The sequence below is a fragment of the Macaca thibetana genome, chromosome 14 (genome assembly GCF_024542745.1).
Source record: "Macaca thibetana thibetana isolate TM-01 chromosome 14, ASM2454274v1, whole genome shotgun sequence".
Lineage (NCBI taxonomy): Eukaryota > Metazoa > Chordata > Mammalia > Primates > Cercopithecidae > Macaca > Macaca thibetana.
The window spans coordinates 1,005,802-1,027,578 of NC_065591.1; the positions used below are offsets into that span (position 1 = coordinate 1,005,802).

General features: G+C 51.3%; 1 protein-coding gene across 6 annotated transcripts in view; it reads right to left on the reverse strand.

The window, feature by feature from the left end:
* POLR2L (RNA polymerase II, I and III subunit L) overlaps positions 1–21,777 on the reverse strand; it is a 627,758-nt gene that overhangs the window by 313,636 nt on the left and 292,345 nt on the right. The window lies entirely within an intron of this gene.

Genomic DNA, 21,777 nt, shown 5'->3' on the forward strand with positions numbered 1-21,777 from the left:
GACCCCTTCCAGCTGCTGCAGGGCCCCGTGCCTGCCACAGAACACCCCTGAGCCTGGGGCAAGGCCGCTGCCCTGCAGGGGAGGCCGTCTACTGGTGCAGCTGTCCTGCAGCTGGACATGGCTTCAAGATGACCACTGCAGGGTGGGATGCAGGGAAAGGCCGTTGAAACCTGAGACCCAACACACAGGAAGGCAGGGAAGGCTGAGGGGCCTGGGCGCTGGCCCAGCTGCACAGCGGGCTGGGACGCAGAGCAAGCCTCCACCCCGGGCCTGTCCCCTCATCTCCGCCCAGTGTGGACTTCTTTTGGGCATAGCTGTGACCAACCCGGCAGATAAGCGGATTAGCGTGGTGCATGCCCCCAGGGTGCACGACTGGATTTATCAGGGCCCGGATGTTGTCTCAGGTGGAGCTGGGCAGGCTCAGGTGAGGTGGGTGTTCCCAGGTCAGATACACTCTGCCCAGCTCTCACCCCTCGGCCAGCGCAGGGTCAGGGGCCTGGACCAGGGGTTCGCTCCAGCTGCCTGCTATCTGGCTGCCCGTGGCAGGCACGGGGTGAGGGTGTGCAGGAGAGCCGGGTCTTGGTGGCTTTGTGCTTCTGCCCTGGGTTTCAAGGGCGCTGCCTCCCTTGTTCCTTGTTCCTTGACAAAATCAGTCCGTGCCCCAGCATGTGGGACACAGATGAAGGGGCCGGGGGAGGGTCTGCCACTGGGCCAGGGCACCAGGAGTGTCCCCACATGTCATCTGGCCGAGTCTTGGTGGGGGGAAGCCCTGCTCAGAAATGGAGAAACTGAGTCTTGGGACATTTGCTGCCTCCTCACTGTCAGAGCCTCCCGGATCCCGAGGCAGGCCTGGGCACCTGACAGCCATTCAGGACCGTGACATAAAATACGCCGGGCGCGGTGGCTCAAGCCTGTAATCCCAGCACTTTGGGAGACCGAGACGGGCGGATCACGAGGTCAGGAGATCGAGACCGTCCTGGCTAACACAGTGAAACCCCGTCTCTACTAAAAATACAAAAAAAAAAACTAGCCGGGCGAGGTGGCGGCGCCTGTAGTCCCAGCTACTAGGGAGGCTGAGGCAGGAGAATGGCGTGAACCCGGGAGGCGGAGCTTGCAGTGAGCTGAGATCCGGCCACTGCACTCCAGCCTGGGTGAGGGAGCGAGACTCCGTCTCAAAAAAAAAAAAAAAAAAAAAAAAAAAAACACCAGGAAATCGGGTGGAAGAAACACAGATGTAAGGGAATTGGGCAGGCAGAGCCAGGTGAGGAGAGGGTGCTGGCACAGGCAGGGACACTCTAGTTGCCAGTTTTAGGGGGAAGCCACCTGAGATGACAGGGAGAGAGGCCAGGAGGACTTGAAGAAGCCCAGGGTGCTGGGTGAACCTGGGGGCCAAGCAGAGGAGGCGCCTGGGGGCCGGACCAGGTAGGCACAGACCTATAGCTGCCTGGGCCCTCCTCATCTGCCCCACCCCAGCGCCCACCTGCACCCGCCACAGCTGGTCTGGCTTTCCGCCCGACACCTGGGAGGTCAGGGGGCCCCTTCTGGAAGCCACACCCCGCTCTGCCCACCTCCCACCACCTCACTTCCACTGCCTGAGCCCCTGCTAGCCCCCACGGCGCCCTCCTCACCTCCACTCATCAGAGCCCTGCCCTGTGCCCCAGACTTGGCTGGAGGCACCCGCAGGAAGCCCCTGTGGGAAACAAGTCCTGGTGTTGGTCCTCACCCCACCCCTCAGGGAGCCACAGGCCCAGCTCCTGGGTGTGTCCCTTTGGGTGGGGGCCTGGGGCCGCAGGCTGGCCTGGAGCCAGGGGAGCTGCCTGGCTGTGGGGGAAAGGCAAACACCTCTTTGTCTGTGGCTGCCTCTTCTGCTCAGGGAGCTCTGGGGACAAAGCCGGTGGGCCAAGGCGCCCCCGCTGTCTAGACAGCCCCGCCCCACGAGGCAGGCAGAGGAGGGGGCACACTGAGCAGAGAAGCAGGTGCCAGGCGTCCCGAGACTGTGGGGCCAGGCCAGGGTAGGCGAGCGACGAGGCCCACGGGGGTGGGAGGGGGGGCAGGACGCTGTTCCTCAGGGACCCTGGGCCCCAGCCGGAGTTTCTCCCTGGTCTCTGTCCTTCCTTTCTGCTGGCCACCAACTCCAGGAAGCCAGCTGGACCTGACCCTGCCTCCCGAGGGCTCTAGGAACCCACCTCCCAGGTCCAGCCATGCACCAGCCTATCCTCGTGACTCTCACAGGCCTCAGGGATCCTCCAGTAAGGGGGATGTGTTGGGGACCCACCTGTGGGACTCGAGTGAGCCATGCCCAAGACAAGGGGCAGAGCCAGGAGGTGCAGGTGATGCTATGGTCCCCAGCTGCACGGCCACTCTCTCCAGCTGTGTGGGCCTCCTGGTCCCTTCCTGGTGTCCGGCGTTGCCATGCACAGTTCAGACCCCCACTGCAGTCCCCAGGGATCCACGGCTGCACCTGCCCTTTCCTCTCACTTCTCGCTGTGCCCCAGCCCCTCGGCAGCTGCTCAGCAGTCTTCATGCCCTCACCGAAGCCTGCCCTGCACCGGGACCACCCTGGTGTCCCCCCCGCTGTGCCTAGATCTGATGGAAATTCTCAGCAGCCCAGGCCAGACCCACCTTCCCGCTCTCCTGCCAGCTCTGAACGTTGGGCCCCTGGCACTGTTATTCACATCTTAGTCCATCAGTTCCCAGCCCAGCTCCAGCCCCTGCGCCCTCAGGCACAAACCCTGTGAGGGCCAGAGCCTCCCTGGTGTCCTCACCTTCCCACCCATACCCTCAGCTCTCCATTTGTTCAGGATTAATTCACCTGTTTGGGGAATAAAAATGTGAAAAAATTACCATCTTTAAGAACCCCCTTGACTGACTTCGGAATAGTGTTCCCTTTCATCCTGGGAATGCTCCTGATGGTGACCGCGTTATCAGGAGGGGGAAGAGGCCCAACCAGTCTGCAGTGAACATGCCGTGAGAGCCTGGACTCAACCTTTGCTATTCGAAGTCACAGGCAGACTTTTAAGTACCTGACTGGATATACCATCCAACCGGGGACCTGGGGGATGGGAGAGCCCACACCCCTGACTGGAGAGTTCCGGAGGCCTGAAAAGAACAATTCCATGCTAGCAACCTGCTGAAGAGGGGCCTATGAAAAGATTCATTAGATATTATTATTATTATTTTGAGATGGAGTATCACTCTGTCGCCCAGGTTGGAGTGCAGTGGTGCAATCTAGGTTCACTGCAAGATCCACCTTCCAGGTTCACGCCATTCTCCTGCCTCAGCCTCCCAAGTAGCTGAGACTATAGGCACCCACCACCATGCCTGGCTAGTTTTTTGTATTTTTAGTAGAGACGGGGTTTCATCATGTTAGCAAGGATGGTCTCGATCTCCTGACCTTGTGATCTGCCTGCCTCGGCCTCCCAAAGTGCTGAGATTACAGGTGTGAGCCACCATGCCTGGCCATTATTATTATTATTATTCATTTATTTATTTTTGAGACAGAGTCTTGCTCTGTTGCCCAGGCTGGAGTGCAGTGATGCAGTCTCGGCTCACTGCAACCTCCACTTCCTGTGATCAAGCAGAACTCCCACTTCAGCCTCCTGAGTAGCTGGGACCACAGGCACTTGCCACCATACCTGGCTATTTTTTATATTTTCTTATAGAGATAGGGTTTTGCTGTGTTGCCCAGGCTGGTCTCAAACTCCTGGCCTTAAGGAATCTGCTCACCTCGGCCTCCCAAAGTGCTGGGATTACACCATGCCTGGCCTTCATTAGATATTATTATTATTTTTTTAAAAAGTTTCTCCTGAAAGGCAGAGGGAACACATAGATTTATTTAAAAAATACATAGAAACAAAATGTATTTAGAAAATATATGCTTTTATTATTTATGAAATCAAGAAAACAATGACTCAATGAAACAAAAAGTGAAAGATGGATAAAAAAGGTAACAGACTGAGAGGAGAGAATCAGCCTGAGGCAGAGATGAGGAGGGACCTAGATAATGTAAAGAAATCATGATGGGAGAGTTACATCGATACTCAAAACAGTAAAACAGGAAGTAGCAAAAAACACTGCATAAAATCAAGTAAGTAATGTGGAAGACAACTAAAGTTCTTTAAGAATAGGAGGGAAAGAACAGAGAGATTAAACTGCTGTGAAAGTCTCCTTCAGTGTTTGGGGAATGGCTCATATCAGACTAACATGCTGCCCTTCATAATCATAAACTCAAGATGAAATAGAAAAGATAGCTGTGAAAAGACTGGTGAGCAGCCAGGCGCGGTGGCTCATGCATGTAATCCCTGCACTTTGGGAGGCTGAAGCAGGTGGATCACCTGAGGTCAGGAGTTCAAGACCAGCCTGGCCAACATGGTGAAACTCCATCTCTACTAAAAATACAAAAATTAACCGGGCGTGGTGGTGCCTGCCTGTAGTCCCAGCTACTCGGGAGCCTGAGGCACCAGACTCACATGAACCCGGGAGGCGGAGGTTGCAGTGAGCTGAGATCGCACCACTGCACTCCAATCTGGACAACAGAGTGAGACTCAGTTTCACACCCACCCCCGCCACAAAAACCCAAAACGACAAAAAACGACTGGTGAGAAATCAGAGGCAGGCAGCATCAGAGGGGATGCAAGCCTGGAAAAGGGAAGTAAGTGAGGTATGATCCCCATTCAGCTGACTTTCCACTGGAGGGAGCTTCCCCGTTTACAGGAATGTGAGGCAAAGGGTGCCAGCTGACTACAGCCCCCGAGCTGGGCTGAGGAGACTGAGGTCCAAGCTTAAGGTTGCCAGAGGCTGGAAATTAGGAAGGATGTTACAGGAAGAATAGATCCACAATTTTTTGATGGAGTTAAAAGTCACATATAGGATGAGACCTTAAACATCTGAGTGAAAGGAAACAGCTAGAAGGCTGAAAGATAGGAGCATGGGGTTACCGAGTTTGGAGTTCAAGTTGGCCCAGCTAGAGCTCCCGGATAAACACCTTGTTTCCCATCACGACTCTGTAAGAACTGTACGTTAGGAGCAAGTACCATCCGCTAGGACTAAGAGCTGTGCCCTAGGAACAAGGCTAAATTGAAAGAGACCCAGACCATAAAGCCTAAAAAGAATCCTCCTCAGGATCAAGTTGATCTACCAAAAATTTAACTACCTGCTGAAACAAAAGTTAACGTTCTCCTTAGGAAGTTCACAGAATCTAAAGTCTCCACAGTGTGTCACACACAACGCACAGTGTACAGTGTGTCACACACAATGCACAGTGTACAGTGTGTCACACACAATGCACAGTGTGCAATAAAAATTACCAGAGAGGACAACATGGCCCACAATCAAAAGAACAAACCAACCATCAGATGCATACCCACAGAGAGAGGCCCATATGTTGAAATTAGGAGATAAGTATTTTAAATTAACCACCATAAATATATGACATAACTTACATTGGAAAATGCGTATAATGGAGAAGAGGCAGGAAATGTCAAGAGAGATATGGAAACTCTAAAACAGAACCAAATGAAAATCTTGAAACTGAAAACAAACACAACCAAATATCTGAAATGAAATAGTCATTGAATGGGCTTAACAGAAGATGGGAAACTACAGAGGAAAAGATCAAGAAACTTGAAGAGAGGTCGATAGAAACAATTCACAGTGAAGAAAAGAGAAAACAGTTTTTTGAAAAAGTCTCAGTGACTGGTGGGATGATATTAAGTTGTCTGAAGAAGGAGAAGAAAGAGAAAAGGGGGTAAAAAATATTAAAGAAAAAAATAGCCAAATGTTTTTAAATTGGACTAAAAACATCAACTCTGAATTCCAAGAAGCAAACCTTCAGTGCAATAAATATGAATAAAACTACACTTATGTATGTAATAGTCAAACTACTGAAAATAAAAGGTAAAAGAAAATCTTTAAAGCATCCAGAAAGAAAAAGACATAGCACACAGAGGGAACAAATGATAAAATGGTAGATATAAATGCAGTCATATCAACATTTAAACTACATGTAAGTGGACTATACCCTCCAATTAAAAGACAGACTTTTAGACTGAATCAATGAGCAAGACCCAAAGATATGCTGCTTACGAGAGACATGTTGTGACTGTCGATACAGATAAGGTTAAAAGAGAAAGAATGGAAAAATGTATGTCATGCAAGCAGTAATGATAGTAAAGCTAGAGTGGTTACATCAGTATCAGACAAAGCAGACTTCAAGGCCCCGTGAGGAGTGCCAGAGGAGGCTGGGTGGAAAGTCAGGACTTTGACCACTGCTCAGTGTAACAGAGACCCGTCCGTCATGCTTGTGGAGGGAATGGGAGCAGCAATGAGACGCCCTGCCTCTCCCAGCCAGAAGGCATTGGTGAGGGCTCCACCCTGCCCGGCAGGCATGGGCAGAACCCCTGGGGTGTTAGGAGAGGGCCGGTGGGGAATGAACACTTCCACAGCACCCACTGTCCCTTCCCTTGATGAATCTGTGCCAGAGGAAGTCACGGAGAAAGGTTTAAATAAGATCCAGAGTCTCGTAGCAATATCCAAAAGGCCCAGTTTCAATAAAAAATTGCTTATCATCCCAAGACCCAGCAAAATCTCAGACTGAATTCAAAGGGACAATCAGCAGAGGCTGACCCTGAGACGAAGAGGTGTTAGAATGATCTGGAAAGGGTGTTTGAGCAGCCCATAAGGTGCTCCATTTGTGAACAAATTGAAACAAATTTAAAAATAGAAAGTCTCAAAAGATAATAGAAAATCCCAGCACAGACACAGAACACACAAAGATGAACTGAATGGAAATGGTAGAACTGAAAATTACAATAATTGAAGGGATAAAAAACAAAAACAAGATTTCAATGGATGGGCTCAACACAGAACAGAGGGAGAGTCCAGCAAGAGGAAGAAACAGTGAGCAGGGAAGTACAATAACAGACGTTATCAGACCCATCGGTGAAGAGAAAACAGACGGAACTGGGTGAGAGAAACACGCGCAGAGCCTCAGGAACCACAGGGCTAGAACAAGAGACCCAACATTCCAGGTGTCGGGGTCATGGGAGGAGAGAAAGAGGATGGGGATGGAAAAGAGCTCAAAGACATAAGGTTGAAAACTCCCCAATTTGCCAAAACACCCACAGATTCAAGAAGCTGTATGAACCCCTCACAGGATAAACCCAAGGAAATCCACAGCAAGACATCTTGTAGTCAAACTTTTGAAAACTATAAAAACAAAAAATTTTGGAAGTAGCAGGAGAGAAACAACATTTTACATATAAGGGAAAGACAGTTTGAACAGCAGTGGATTCCTCATCAGAAACCCCAAAAGCCGAAAAGAGTGCAGCGTTTTTCAAATGCTGACAGAAAAGAACTGTCAGCCAAGAATGTTATATTCAGTGAAAGTATCCCTGAAGAAGGAAGTGGAAGTTAAGGCATTTTCAGATGAAGGAAAAGTAAGAGAAATTTCCACCAGAAGATGTACGCTGAAAGCTTCAAAATAGTTGAACCAAATCTGATAAAAGTGAAAGGAGAAATGTACCCATTTCTAATTGTAGCTAGAGACATCAACAGCCTTCTCTAAACAGGTAATAGAACAACTAGGCAGAAAATCAACAAGGAAGTGGAAAAACTTAACACCATCAACCAACAGGACCAACATTTGTAGAGCACTCCACCCAACCACAGAGCACACATTCTTCTCAAATGTCTACAGAACACATTCCAGGATAGGCTGTGTCCTGGGCCTAAACACAAACTTTAGCACATTTAAGATACTGACATCACACTCCAGCACATTCTCTGACAACAATGACGTCAAATTAGAAATGAACAAGAGAAAGTTAAGAAGAAAATCTCCAAACATTCAGAAACTAAAGAACAGACCTCTAAATAATCTGTGGGCCAACGAGGAAGTCTCAAGGGAAGTTTCAAAAAACAACAACATTGAACTCAATGAAAAATAAAATGCAATGTTACAAAAATTGAGGGACATAGCCAGGCATGGAGACACGCACCTGGGGTCCCAGCTTCTCAGGAGGTTGAGGCAGGAGGATCACTTGAGCCAGGAGTTTGAGTCTAGCTGGGGCAGCATAGCAAGACCCTGTGTCTCAAAAAAAAAAAAAAAAAAAAGAAAAACCTTGAGGGATACAGCTAAAGCAGTGCTGGGGGAAATTTGTAGCAGTAATGCAGTCATGGAACACACTAGAAAAGAGGACAAGCCAAGTCAGTAATCTATGCCACCCACTGAAGAAATGAGAAAAAGAAACACAGGTTGCACACAGAGTAAGCTGAAGGAAGGAAAGAGTAAAGACGTCAGTGAAATGGAAGGCAGGGAGACAGTGACAGAAAGAAAAACACCAACAACACGGACAAGCCTCTAGCATTACAGCAAGAAACAAGAGCAAAGACACAAATGACCAAGGTCAGGACTAAAACAGGAGCAATCACTACAGACCCTACAGATATCGTGAGGGTGACAAGGGGCTATGGCACACAACTCTGCACACAGAACTTTGGCACCTGAGATGAAATACGCCAGTTCCTCAAGAAACACAAATGATCACAACTCAGCTAACACAAGCAGATGACCGGGCAGCCCAATAAATGGTTGAGAATATTGAATTTATAATTTTAAACTCCAAAAGAAGAAATTCCAGCCTCAGATGAGTTCAGTGGTGAATTCTGTCAAAACTTTAAAGAAGAATTAACGCCAATCATACGTAATTCTTCCAGAATGTAGAAGAGGGGGTGTCAATATGACCCAGATACTAAAATTGTACAGGCAGGACAAAAACAAAGCAAACCCAAACCAGAGCTATAGACCAACACCCATCATGAAGATGGATACAGACTCTTAACAAAATAACAACAGAGAGTTCAGTGCTATATGAAGAACATTCTCCATCCTAACCAAGAGGGATCTATCTATTCCAGAAATGCAAAGTGGCTGGGTCAATATTTAAAAAATTAATGCAACCCACCATATTAACAGGCCAGAGAAGAAAAACCACACAGGCATATCAATCAGAGGAGCAGAAACATTTGAAGAGACTCAACACTCATTCTTATAAATTCTCAAAAAATCAGAACACAGGGAATGTCCTCAATGAGATAGAGAACAGCACAAAAAAAGGGAAACCGAAAACCACCCCTGCTAACATTCTACTTAATGGTGAAGGCTGAGTTCTTCCTGCCTGACACTGGGAGCATGGTGAGGGTGTCCCCTCTCATCGCTCTCATTCAACATACTGCTGGGAGTTCTGGCCAGTGCAGTAAACCAAGGAAAAGAAATAAAAGGCAATTTGTTCGGAAGAAATAAAGCCATTCCTATTTTTTTTTTTTTTTTTTTTTTTGAGACAGAGTCTTGCTCTGCCGCCCAGGCTGGAGTGCAGTGGCCGGATCTCAGCTCACTGCAAGCTCCGCCTCCTGGGTTCACGCCATTCTCCTGCCTCAGCCTCCCGAGTAGCTGGGACTACAGGCGCCCGCCACCTCGCCCGGCTAGTTTTTTGTATATTTTAGTAGAGACGGGGTTTCACCATGTTAGCCAGGATGGTCTCGATCTCCTGACCTCGTGATCCGCCCGTCTCGGCCTCCCAAAGTGCTGGGATTACAGGCTTGAGCCACCGCGCCCGGCAGCCATTCCTATTTTTAAGTGACATGGTTGTCTACATAGAAAATTCCAAAGATACCGAAATAAAAAAAAAAAAAATCCAAGACTAATGTCTGTGCAGAAAGGTCAAAGGATACAAGATAAACATACAACAATGAATAGCATTTCTATTTACTAGCAATGACCATGACTTCATTGACTTTAAAAATATACTACTATTCTCAATCATGCAAATCACATGAAACATGTAGACGTTAATCTAACCGAACATGTGGAGGACTTGTGGGCCAAAAACTACAAAACATTGATGAAATGAATCTTTCTTTTTTTCATTTAGAATCCATTTTTATTCCCACAAATACTTCTGAAAAATATTAGAATTGGCAAATGGTTTACCACGAATGGAAAACAAACCCATTGATTTTCCTTTTTCCTTTTTTTTTTCTTAAATAATTTTATTATTTTTATTTTATTTTTCCATAAGTTACCGGGTGGCATTTGGATACATGAGTACGTTCTTTAGCGGTGATTTGTGAGATTTTGGTGCATCCATTACCTGAGCAGTACACACTGCACCCTATTTGTTGTCTTTTATCCCTCGTCTCCTCCCATTCTTCCCTCCAAGTCCCCAAAGTCCATTATATCATTCTTATGCCTTTGCGTCCTCACAGCTTAGCTTCCACTTATCAGTGAGAACACACGATGTTTGGTTTTCCATTCCTGAGTGACTTCACTTAGAATAATCGTCTCCAATTTCATCCAGATCACTGCAAAAGCTGTTAATTCATTCCATTTTATGACTGACTAGTATTCCATCATATATATATATATATATAGTATTCCATCTCTATATATACATATACATATATCTATATATACACATCCCTCTCTCTCTCTCTCTCTCTCTATATATATATATATATATATATATATATATATATAAAATCACAGAGCAGGCAAACCTGTAGAGTGCAAAACAGATATGTGGTGGTCGGAGACTGGGAGAGGGGATGGAGTCGGCTGCACAGGGCACGGGGGACCTCGTGGGGTGACAGAGCGATTGTCTCTGGGTGTGGTGATGGTTACCTGACTGTGTGCTCATCAAAGCTCCGAGAACTGTAACCCTAACAGGAGTGGATCTTATTGTATGCAAATTACGTCTTAATAAAAAATGAAAAATATATGTAAAATTGAGGTAGGAAAAAGTGCAGAGAAATTGTAAAAAGCTCAGTTATAGTATCTCACTCCATGACAGATACAGTAAGCAAGATGTGGAGAGAAGATTTGAATTATGTAATTAATAAGATTTATTTATGCATTTATTTCAAACTTTGTTCTCTAATACAAATAAAACTCCTTCATCTTAGGCATCCATAGAATGGTTACAAAAATTAATCTTTTTTACATGTATTTTTCATTTTCAAGGTATAATTTGCATACAGTAAAATTCACTCTTGTTAGCATATAGTTCTGTCCAATTTGTTGTCTACCGAATCGGCTGCAGTTTTCTCTGGGGCCTAACATGAGATTAATTTCTGTGGCTATGGTCTCTCACCAAATACAACTGAAAATTGATAACAAACATGTGAATAAGACGAAAGAGCCTAAGTGACTGGGGGTGGACCCGGCAGGGCTGTCTCTGGCCTCTCCTCTCCTCTCCCCTCCCCGGCCCCTCCTTAGTCTGCAAAATGGGCCATGGGCACTTCCTGGGAAACGCCAGTTTGCTCAAACCGTGTATGCGGATCCAGGACCCCTTAAGAGATGTTACTTTGCATAAGTGTTTGCCACTTAGGTATTCCCTGAGGGATGCTACATGTTTAAGCTGCCGTTAAGGTGCAGAGTGGTAAACCCGTTACAGTCATGTGTGGTCCCCAGTCGCGACCAAGACCGTCCTGGCTGCGTGGAGCCTGGCTGCTGCCGTGGCAAAGGGTCACAGCTCTGTGGCTGAGCGCAGCACGCTCACTGCCGTGCGGTCCGGATGTGCGAAGTCTCCAGGGAGCTCACCAGACTGCGTTCCGTCTGGAACGTCTGGAGTTCCAGGGGAGGCTCCACGTCCTGGCCTCTTCCCGCTCTGGAGGCCACGTCTCTTCGCCGGTGGACCGTCCTCTACCTGTGGCACCATCGGGAGCCTCTGCTCTCCCCGACTCTGCTTCCCTCTCCTCCCGCTGTCTCTGCACGACCTCTTTCTCTGACCCTCTTGCCTCTTTCACAAGAGCCCTTGTGATTCCTTCGGGCCCACCCAGATAATCCAGGACAACCTCCCCACCCACGGCCCGTCCCTCTGTCCACCAGGTCCCTTCTACCATGGTTCCAGGTTCCAGGGTTTAGAACATGGACATCCCTGGGGCCATTATTCAGACGAATGCTGTCAGTATATTAAAAACTGCATTTCTATATGCTAGCGACAAACTAGTAGAAAAGAGCACCAAAAAACTTCTACTGTGTAGAAATAAATTTAACAAAATATCCCCATGACCTTTACACTAAAAACTGCAAAGAACTGCAGAAATCCAAAAAGACCAAAACATATGGAGATGTAGTAACAGAGTTGAAGACTCAATATTGTTAAAACGTCATTTTCCCCCAAACTGATCTGTAAATTCAATCCCAATAAAAAGTCTAGTTACTTTGTGGGAGGACATTGACAAGTGCATTCTAAAATTTCCATGGCCATGGAAAAGACCTGGGATAGCCATGACGATCTTGATGAAGCAGAAAACAATTTCCAAGACTTAGAATAAAGCTCTGTTAGTCGAGACAGAGTGACATTGATATAAACGTAGACATTTGGATTAACGAGACAAACTGAGAGCACAGGAATAGGCTGTCACCTGTACCGGGCAAACACACCGAGGAAAACCAAGAGGGCCAGTGTGTGTGTGCTGGGGGGGGAGGGGGGGTGTTCACAGGGTTGTGTGTCTGTTTGCATGTATGTTTACATGTGTATGTATTTGTAGGCTTGTGTATGTGTTTCTGTGTTTGTGTGTTTGCAGGGTTCTATGTGTGTTTGCATGCATGTATATACAGGTTGTGAGTATGTGCTTGCGTGTTTGTGTGTTTGCATGGTTGCATGTGTTTGCATGTGCATGTGTTTGCAGGGTTCTGTATGTGTTTGCACATCTGCTTGTTTGTGTGTGTGTTTGCAGGGTTTTGGGTCTGTTTGCATGTGTGTGTGTTTGCATGTGTGTGTTTGCAGAGTTGTGTATGTGTGTTTCCATGTTTGCTTGTTTGCAAGTTTCTGTGTGTGTTTGCATGTGATTGTGTGCAGGTGTGTATGGGCTTGTGTGTTTGCATGGTTATGTGTGTTGTATGCGTGCCTGTTTGCATGTGTGTTTACATGGGTGTATGTGTTCATAGGGTTGTGTGTATTTGCATGTGTGTGCTTGCAGGGTTGTGTGTGTGTGCTTGCATATGTGTGTATGCAGATTGTGAGTATGTGCTTGTGTGTTTGTGTGTTTGCATGGTTGTATGTGCGTTTGCATGTGTGTGTACGCAGGTTGTGAATATGTGCTTGTGTGTGTGTCTGTGTGTTTGCATGGTTTGTGTGTGTGAAATTGCATGGTTGTGTTTGTGTTTGCATGGTTGTGTGTGTGTGTTTGCATGTGTGTATGCAGGTTGTATGTGCTTGTGTGTGTTGCCATAGTTGTGTGTGTGAGTTTGCATGTGTGTATGCAGGTTGTGAGTATGTGCGTGTGTGTGTATGCAGGTTGTATTTGCTTGTGTGTTTTTGTGTTTGTATGGCCGTGTGTGTGCATTTGCATGTGTATGTACGCAGGTTGTGGGGATGTCCTTGTGTGTGTGTGTTTGCATGGTTGTGTGTGTGTGTGATTGCATGGCTGCGTGTGTGTGTATGTATGCAGGTTGTGGGTATGTGCTTGTGTGTCTGCATGGTTTTGTGTGTACATTTGCATGTGTGTGTATGCGTGTGGTTGTATGTGCTTGTGCTTGTGTTTGCATGGTTTATGTGTGCATTTGCATGTGTGTATATGCAGGTTGTATGTGCTTGTGTGCTGTGTTTGCATGGTTGTATGTGTGCATTTGTGTGTGTGTATGCAGGTTGTATGTGCTTGTGTGTGTGTGTGTTTGCATGGTGTGTATTTGTGGACTGCTACTGCTGCCATGTCACAGTTCAATGGGTTTGTGTGTTGTGATCACACGGTCCTGCCCGCAGAGCTAAAGGGACTATTGTGGTTTCCTTGGGTGAGTCCCGGGCCGTGTGTGGGGTGAGTGTGGGGCCTTCTTGCACCGTTCAGCCTGGCATGGGCACCACCCTCTGTCTTTCTCCCAGGACCACGTTCAGGTGCCAGGGCCTTTAATCCTGTGTCCCTGGTCCTACTTACTCCCTCTCCTCAGACTCTGGGACAGGCACCTGGGGCGCACTGTGGGGGCTTTGAGATGCAGGTGGGTGGGCCAGGCCTGCCAAAGGGAGGTGAGGCGAGCAGAGCCCTTTGAGGGTGATGGAGCTTGGCTGGCCCCATGGCCCGAACCCACCTGGCCTAGGGGTATGTCTCAGGGCAGGTGCACACAAGGCTTATTCACCTGCACATTCTTCAAACAGTCCAGGTGTGAGCATGAGGCTGTGAACAGTGGGTGTCCCTGGGCCTGTCTGCTCCTGGAGCTGGGCTCACACCGGCCCTGGGAAAACTCAGCCTCCCGCTGGGCATTCTGGGGACGCTGGGCCCAGCCCAGACCTCGCGGCTCAGCTCCCCTCAGGCAATACTTTCAAGAACATCCCTGGAGACATGGCCAGTGTATTTGTATTTTATATGAACCCAGAAGCCTGGACCTGAGGAGGCCCCCCTGGGCAAGGGGTCGGGCTGAGCTCAAGTTCCCCAGGGCCTCCAGCAAGAAGGACACCCAATGCTTCCTTACAAGAGGAGCAAGTGTGTCCACAGAAGATATGAAAAGACTCCATCAAAATATTAGTGGGTGTTTTCTCAAGATACGGGGGGCGATTTTCGCTTCAAATTTTGTTCCAATTTTTTGTTGTTGTAAAAAACACATAACATAAAGTTGACCATCTTTGCCACTGCTGGGTGCACAGGGCAGTGCTGTCAGGACATTCACACTGCCGTGCAGCCCGCAGAACCACCGTCTCCAGATCATCTTCGTCTTGCAGAACTGAAGCTCTGTCTTGTTAAACACCAGGTCCGCACCCCCCCGTGCCCAGCCCCTGCCCAGCCACGGTGGCCACCTGCATTCTGTGTCTATGGATTCGGCAGCCCCAGACCCTGCCCAACCCTGGCAGCCTCCGTCTGCTTTCTGTGTCTGTGGATTTGGTGGCCCCAGCACCTGATGTGGTGGAACCGAGGGGCATTGGCCCTTCTGTGGCTGGCTTGTCTCTCCAAGCCAATGTCCTCGGGTCTGCCCGCGCTGCCGCCCATGCCAGGGTCTCCTTCCTTTTGGTGGCTGCCTGGTGCTCCCTGGCATGACGGGCCTCGCCTTGTTTTCCCGCAGATCTGTGGACAGACACTGGGCTGCTTCCGCCTCTTGGCTCCTGTCAACATGACTGTGGACCCTGCTCTCAATTCTTTGTGATTTTGCACTGAGAAAAATATCTTTTAAATGCATTGTCAGCATTTGGTGGATGGCACCCCACCGTGCGCACGCATTTGGTGGACGATGCCCCACCCTGTGCATGCATTTGGTGGATGACGCCCCACCCTGCGTCGATGCCCCTCTGTCCTTCCAGGGGTCAAAGGTGCTAACCTGTGCCCCAGTGCCCTGGTTGATCTGGGCCCCTGGAAACTGCAGCGAGGGCAGCATGCTCTGGCTGGTCCTATCCCCGAGGCCGACCAGGATGGGAATCCATGGTACACACAGCCTGGCAGGGCCCCCCACCCAGGAGCGGCAGTGTGTGCACGGTGGAGTTGAGGGGGGGACTTGCTGGCAGTGTCCCCTGACTCTCATGGACCTTTGGGGCTACCGGAGTCAGGGGAGTGGCAGGATCCAGGAAACTGGCTGGGTAATGGACTGAGGGGGATTTGGGGTCCACAGATCTACCCCAGAATCTGTGATTCCCCCCAGCCCCCAGCCCCAAATTACTCACGGGTGTGTGTGCACTCAGGAGCCCTGCTGAAGGTGCCTGGGGTCCAGGAGGTGTGAGGGCAACGGGGGAGCCAGAGGCATGGGGCTGAGGAGTGTGGGAGGGGGATGAGGCGCTCCCAGGAGCCAAGCTGGACCCAGGCACAGGAGGGCCCCCAGCACGGAGCATCACCCGCCCGTGCGGGTGCAGATGAGCGGCTCTGCCACATGGGAGGCCCACGGAGCCGACGGCCACTCCCGGGGGTCAGTGTGGCCCTTGCTGTGGACACGAGTGCAGGGAACTGACGCTTTGGCCAGAACCATGGGCCTTGGGGACCAGAGCTTCAGCAGCCCCGGCCAGATCTTGGGAGGAATTCTGTTTGTCCAGTGATTCAGAGAAAATAAATAAACGTAGGAAGGCTCCAGATCACGCAGCCCCGCCACAAAATCAAATTTACTCTGCCCCTTCCCCGCCCAGAGGGCCCAGCGGGGTCTCAGCTCCCTCCGGGCAAGGGCCACCTAACCCTGCCGTGGGCACGGCCGCCACGGCTCTCCCTCGGGCCCCCTGGGAAAGCCAGGAAGAAATTTAAGACTCCTTCCTCCTTATTGTGTAAGTTCCTGGCTTGGTAAAAATCCGCCTGCTCTTCCTGTCAACAACCTTAGATAATTCCTGTGTCAGTTTCCCAGCCCCGCCCGGGGCACCTCCCCTTCCAAAGCCAGAGCTACCCCGGTCCCGGTGCTGAGAAACTCTGTTGTCTTTCTGCGAAATCATTCTCCAGTTCCCACATGAAGCCTGATCAGGCTTCCTGATTCTGCCACATCCCCCAGAACACGGACTGTCAGAGGCCCGGCCGGGGGCTGTTCTGGACCCCACGGCCCGCCCTGGCCTCGGCGAGACTGAGGGTCACAGGTGCTAAGTTACCGTTTTCTGAATCACCAGGCACGAGAGAGGCTACGTTCAGAGCGTGGAAGTGGCAGAAACGGCCGAACGTGGTGGCTCCACCCGTTTTGTGGATGAGGACACAGGCGCTTTGCAGGCCCCCAGTGGCCCCAAGTCTAGGAGGAGGGTGGGGAGGGCTGGCACCGAGCTCCCCTCTGGACCCAGCATGCCTGGGCGCTGTGGGGGTGCATGGCTGGGTTCCTCCTAGGGCAGCAGGGCACTGAGCAGTGGGCTCTAAATGAGCCATTTTACAGCTAGTACAGGAGGGTAATGGCGGGCTCAGGGCCCCACAGCGGGTGTTGTCCAATGTCACCCCCCCACCTGGAGGGGGAGATGTCTGCTCCACAGAGCCCTGGGGTCCCCTGTGGGCAGGGTGTGTGGAGCTGCCCTCCCCTGGTCTCCCCAGGACAGACCCCCACCCTCCACTCTGGGTGCCTTAGCGCGGGTGTGGCCTCCCCGGGTCCTGCCAGCCAGAGCCAGGCTGACCTCAGTGGCCCTGCAGGTGACCTCCTGGGGGCTGCGCCCAGAAACTGGGATGGAAGTGACAGGCTAGGGGCAGGGTGTGAGCCCAGCCCAGGGCTTGCGATGTTGAAACCAGTGATTCCCTCCCCTGCTCACCTGGCCAGTAACCACTGGGCTGGGCTTAGGCTAGGCTGGGGGCCTCTCCTGATGCTGCTGGAAGGCAGACTGGGCCAGGTGCCCCTAACAGTGTGCGCTGGGCCTAGTGGGGCTGAGGAACCTGGAACATACACACCTGTGGGAGTCTTTGAGAGGCTCCCAGGGAATTCTGGGGTTCCTGGGGAGTCCTTGGAAGCAGGACCCTCTTCACTCCCTCCTCCAGGGGAGGTGGCCCCGGGGCACCCTAGGCTGTTTCCCCAGCTCTGTGGGGTCGAAGCCATCCCCAGGGGGCTTTCCCCACTGGATGTGGTGCGGATGTGGTGCGGGCTGGGGTTAATCTCACATGAGTTAGTCACCCAGGACAAACTGTCTGACGCAATTCCTCCCAAGTCCGGGGGGCTGGAGGTGGGGCCAGCACCTGGTGGCAGGAGACAGCGCGGTCCTGGGATGTGGCCGGGCCTCCCTCCGCTCCTTATCCTGTTGTCTCTGTGGCAACACCTGGCTGGGAGCTCCTATCGGGGCCGTGACCCCCGCCCTTTCTCCAGTGCCCTCTTGTCTGCATTCACCTGTCAGATCCCGGGGAGAGAGGGCACTGGCGGCCACCGAGGACCAGAGCTGTGGGGCCTCTGGCACCAGAGTGCAGAGGGAGGGTTTGTGGGCTGCGGTCCCAGCGGAGCCCACGTGCCGCCACCATGCACAGACTTCCTCCTGCACATCCCACAGAAGCAAGCTCCCACCGCCCGGCACTGTCCCCGCTCTGGCGACCCTCCTGCAAGCACTTTCCAGATGACAGGCAGCTGCTGGTCCCGGGCACACACCTTCCCTGAAGGTGCCTCTCACCTGAGCATGCAGGCTCAAGTCAGGAGGGTGGACTCCTGCCCCGTGGGGTCATCACCGCTCTCAGGGGCTGAGGCAGGGTCTGCTTTAAGGGATGCACCTGCTTTTCAGATCGCCGGCCCCCAGGCCCCTGCTGCAGCCCCACCCGGACCGCACATGCAGCCATGCCTGCTAAGTGGTCGGTGCTGCGGGCAGGGTGCCCGGGGCATCAGGGTTCCGAGATGCAAGTGCCATGCTCGGCTACCTCGGGAGGTCGGGAACTCATGGGGGAAGAGCGATCCTGATTTTGAGACCAAGTCACTGGCCTTACACCTGTGCTGGCTGCTGGTCTCAGAGCTGACACTGGCCCCAGACTGGGGGAAGGTATCCAGCCGGCCTGGCCAGGGCCCCTGCTGGGAGGCAGCAGGAGTTACTGTGCAGGCTGGGGGGCTGGGAGCTGAAGGGGCGTGGAGCCCTCCGGTGCGTGGGACTCCTGGGCATATGCTGAGAGCTTTAGGCCTCAGGGAGGGTTCTCAGGAGCCAGGCAGCGCGCCGGGGCTCGGCCGACCCTGCCTGCACCTTCTGAGAGGTCCCAGGAAGCCTGCAGTGACCCTTAGATTCCCCTCTGAAGCTGGTGGCGTGGCCAGGACCTCACTGCCCCTGGGGACAGACAGGAAGCCCCTACAGGGCTCGGAAACAAGGCCCAGTGGGTTTTCTGGAAAGTTCTGGGTGTGTGGAGCTAGGGGCTGTAGGCTCTGGAACTGTAGGCACTGGCTTAAGGCTTCCTGAGGCCTTGGCCTGGTGGGGTTTTTATGGGACCAGGCGGTCAGCCCGTGGCCCATGCCCAGAGGTTTGGGTGCCTGAACCAAGGTCCCAAGAGGAAGCCCAGCACAGCCAGGGGTCACCAACACTGGCGGGGGGAAGTCACCCCCAGCCTGGACCACAGTAGCGGCCCTGGGTGACATCTGGTTGAGGGAGGAGAAAGCTGGGGCTGGGGCTGCAAGGCCTGGGTGGCCAGTTGGCCAGGTGCCCTGGGGCTTGGCCCAGCCTTAGACACGCAGGGGGCACTCCCCTCTGAGGGCCAGGCTGGTGACTCAGACTGTTCAGAGGTCATGGTATGAACTGGGCCAGTGACTCAGGGGAACCCTGGCTATACCTGGTCAGGTCAGACCTCCTGAAGCACCAGTGGCTGGGGTGGTCCACCTAACCCTGTCAGCCACTCAGCTTCCAGTGTGATCACTCGCTCAGTCAGTCATCCACTCACTCACCTACTCACTCACTCATCCACTCACTCACTCACCCACTCACTCACCCATTCACTCACTCACTCACCCACTCACTCACTCACCCACCCACTCATTCACTCACTCACTCATTCACTCAATTTTTCACCCATTCACTCGCTCACTCACCCACTCACTCACTCACCCACTCGCTCACTCACCCACCCACTCACTCACTCACCCACTCACTCACTCACCCACCCACTCACTCACTCATTCACTCACTTATTCACCCATTCACTCACTCACCCACTCACTCATCCACTCACTCACTCACTCACCCGCTCAGTCACCCGCTCACTTACTCACCCACTGACTTACTCACCCACTCACTCACTCACCCACTCACTCGCTCATTCACTCACTCACCCACTCATTCACTCACTCACCCACTCACTCACACTCACCCACTCACTCACTCACCCACTCACTTACCCACTCACTCACTCACTCACCCATTCACTTACTCACTTATTCACTCACTCACCTATTCACTCACTCATTCATTCATTCATTCATTCACCCACTCACGTATTCACTCACTCACTTATTCACTCACTCATTCATTCATTCACCCATTCACTCACTCACTTATTCACTCAACCACTCACTCACTCACTCATCCACTCACTTATTCACCCATTCACTCACTCATTCACTCACTCACCCATTCACTCACTCACTCACCCACTCACTCACTTACTCACTTATTCACCCATTCATTCACTCACTTATTCACTCACTCACTCATTCATTAATTCACCCATTCACGCAGTCATTCACTCACTCACTTATTCACTCATACACTCATTCACTCATTCATTCATTCATTCACTCATTCACCCATTTACTCACTTATTCACTCACTCACTCATTCACTCATTTACTCACTCACTCACTCGCTCATTCATTCACCCATTCACTCACTCACTTACTCATAGACTCATACACTCATTCACTCACTCACTCATTGACTCAATCACTCACTCATTCACACATTCACTCACCCATATACTCACTCATTGACTCACTCACTCACTCATTCACTCACGCATCCACTCATTCACTCATTCACTCACTCATTCCCTCATTCACTTACTCACTCATTTACTCATTCATTCACCCATTCACTCACTCATTCACTCACTCACTCACTGACTCATTGACTCCTTCACTCACTTATTCATCCATTCACTTACTCACTCATTCACTCACTCACTCATTTACTCATTCATTCACCCATTCATTCACTCACTGACTCATTGACTCATTCACTCACTCACTCCCTCATTCACTTACTCACTCATTTACTCATTCATTCACCCATTCACTCAATCACTCATTCACTCATTCATTCACTCACTCACTAACTCATTCATTCACTCACTCAATCATTTTCCCTTTCCCCACACTCCTGCCACATATGAAGTGCTCTTTTTCCAGGAACCTGGGCTAAGACAGGACCTGGGGAAGGAAAGGCACAGAAATGGAGACGTAGGTGATCATAAGGAGCTTGGGATGGGTCCTTGGAGAGCTGGAAGCAAGTGCTCAGAACAGCCTGGAGGCACCTCTTCAATCCTAATCCCTCTGCAGCAGGGCAGATCGCCCAGCCCAGCCTCTCCCTTTCCTGCCGTTCCTCCCATGGGAGACTTCCTGGTTGGACCCTCCATGTGGGCAGTGGAGCTGCTGACCTTGGCTGGGGAGTATGTGGCTGCCTGCGAGGGAGAGTCCAACCCCAGTGTCCTACCACACACCCGTGATCTGGGCAAGTGTTCATCACACAACAGCACTTTTTCAGCCGGAGCCCTTCAGGCCAAAGACTCACTGGGACCTTTCTCTACTGGGACTGCTGGGACCAGTCAACAGCTTCCTGTCCGGAGGGTACTGAGCATTTCTGGATCTGGGTGGCCCGAGACCATCATGTAAATGGAACTGGCCCTGCCCACCTGGGACCGGGAGACTGAAGCACAGGTGGACTCCTGGGCAATGCTGGGAGGGGCTGCATGGTGAGGGAGGGGTTCTGTCACTTGCCTGGAGGCTGCTGCCAGGAGCCTCTCTCTAGGGAGGGTGAGGCTGGCTGGCACCACTTCAGTGGCAGCATGTGGCTGCCTTGAGGGACGCCTTGGCTCATTCACTCATTCATTCACTCACTCAATCATTTTCCCTTTCCCCACACTCCTGTCGCATATGAAGTGCTCTCTCTCCAGGCACCTGGGCTAAGACAGACATGGGGAAGAAAAGGCACAGAAAGGGAGACGTAGGTGACCATAAGGAGCTTCGGACTGGGCTGGGGCTGGCCTCTCCCTCCCAGGCAGCCACACATTCCCCAGCCAAAGTCGGCAGCTCCACTGCCCACATGGAGGGTCCAACCAGAAGGTCTGCCATGGGAGGAATGGCAGGAAAGGGAGAGGCTGGGCTGGGCCCCCAGTCCTGCTGCAGAGAGTTTAGTGTCAAAGAGGTGCCTCCAGGCTGTTCTGAGCACTCACTTCTGGGCACCGGGAACT